Consider the following 2,395-nt stretch of genomic DNA (forward strand, 5'->3'; position numbering starts at 1 on the left):
AGTGGGTTAATGCACGTATTTCCAGAACAGGTCTGCAACTTTCAGGCAGTTCTGAGTTCGAATCTAGGCAGGAGCAGAGCCATATAAAGGCCTAGGCCTATTGTTATCATTTTTTGCAAGGTGTTGCTCCTGGCAATACTTGTTTATAAGACGTTGTTACAACTGTAGGCTACAATGATTGCAATACAAAAATATGCGCGTGTTAGTTTAGTTAGTTTTGTGATGTTTTGCACTTTTGCCTCATGTGTTTTCAGGTTTTTTGGCAAGATTGACCTTGGTTAGACTCTGCATATTATTTGTTATTTCTCCGTATGGAAAATAAAGTCAATTTTCGACACACGTCTGTTATTAGTTCAATAACAAGTGTTGCTTGTTAAAACATGTGACTAGTGAAACTCAAATGACTTTAGCCAAAAGCCAAAAAATGTTAGAGAGAAGGAGAGACGCCGGTGCAGCTCTTTAGTAAAAGGTGCAGAACGTTATTAAACTTTGACTAACGTTTCGATGTTCGTTAGTCAAAAACATCAACACATCGAAACGTTAGTCAAAGTTTAATAATGTTCTGCACCTTTTACTGAAGAATAAAGAAAATTAAGAAGACATCTGAGCTGCACCGGCGTCTCTCCTTCTCTCTAAAACAGGGATGGCAAAGATACGATGATTTTGAACGGCCCGCACGTCAGTCCCTCAACAACGAGAGAAAACTTCCCTTGTGTGTGTGTAATGTGTATCACACCAAATTGGCTCACCATACCTTCCCAACTATTCACAGTATCCCATTAGCTGCATGCCATCAGGCTATTTACAATTTTCTATTGCGTAAAGTTAGTGAACACGTTATCAAAATTAACGCGCACACATTTTGTTTGAGCAGGAGACAGAATACGCACGCAGGCACAACTAGGTTACTTGTTGTTTTCTTTTACTCGGCTATCTATATATGGTTATCAGCACACAATGTTGGGCTAATTCACTAGTTATGGATATCACAAGTTTAAACAACGAAAACAGAAAGGATGGAGACAGCAAAGCTAGAGGAGTTATTCCAGATGGGCAAGAACAAGGTAGGCAATTGGTGTGCTTGTCAGAACGTTAGATTACAGCTGTTTAAAGCCAGACGTCACCGTACGCTAGAACAAAACTAAAGGTAACTTTAGCTATAGGGCTGTATCAATTTGTCCAAATGAATAGGTCATCGTAGACGTTGTTGTTGTATTATTGCATGTGGATATTGTTATGCTATGTAGGCTACTTTTTTTGCAATGCACGGACCTAAAACCGGGAAACGGACAAATATTGTAGGGCCTACACGCGTGAATTTGTTTTTGCGGGGGTGGGGGTGGGTGGGTGTCCGTACCATAGCTCTCTCTCTCTCTCTCACACACACACACACACACACAGTACCTTTCTTAGCCACAGTTAATTTTAGTGGTGATATGTGTTGTGGACATTGTTATGCACATTATTGACTGCAGTTTATTCTCATCAATGTATGTGGTATGTGTATGTGTGTGGTGTGTGTGTGTGTGTGTGGTGTATGTGTGTGTATGTGTGTGTTTTACAGGCCTGATGACCATGATGACCCCCCTCCCTCCTAAAGAAACCCAAACACTCCAACTCCTCTCTGGTACTTACCATCCCAATCTACAAATACTTAAGTACAAATACTTCGTTACTGTACTTAAGTAAATTTTCCACGTATTTGTACTTTACTTAAGTAAAATTTATAGTGCATAGTTTTGACTTTTACTTCGTTACATTTTACATTATCTGTACTTTTACTAAAGAAAGCTAAAGAAACCAGAAGCAGAGATGAGATAATTAATGAGGCCCAATGGACACAGACATCACATTACATAAGGACATACAGTAAGAATACTCATAACACAGTGTGTGTGTGGTGTGTGTATGTGTGTGGTGTGTGGTGTGTATGTGTGTGGTGTGTGGTGTGTGTGTGTGTGTGTGTGTGTGTGTGTGTGTGTGTGTGTGTGTGTGCGCATGTGGTGTGTGTATGTGTGTGGTGTGTGTGTGTGTATGTATGTGGTGTGTGTGTGAGTATGTGTGTATGTGGTGTGTGTATGTGTGTGGTGTGTGTGTGTGTGTGTTACTAGGCCTGATGACCATGATGACCCCCCTCCCTCCTAAAGAAACCTAAACACTCCAACTCCTCTCTGGTACTTACGTGGTTTAGCTAAAGAAACCAGAAGCAGAGATGAGATAATTAATGAGGCCCAATGGACACAGACATCACATTACATAAGGACATACAGTAAGAATACACAGTGTGTGTGTGGTGTGTGTATGTGTGTGGTGTGTGGTGTGTGTGTGTGTGTGTGTGTGTGTGTGCGCATGTGGTGTGTGTATGTGTGTGGTGTGTGTGTGTGTGTGGTGTATG

Source organism: Alosa sapidissima, chromosome 2 (genome assembly GCF_018492685.1).
Source record: "Alosa sapidissima isolate fAloSap1 chromosome 2, fAloSap1.pri, whole genome shotgun sequence".
In the NCBI taxonomy this organism is placed as follows: Eukaryota; Metazoa; Chordata; class Actinopteri; order Clupeiformes; family Clupeidae; genus Alosa; species Alosa sapidissima.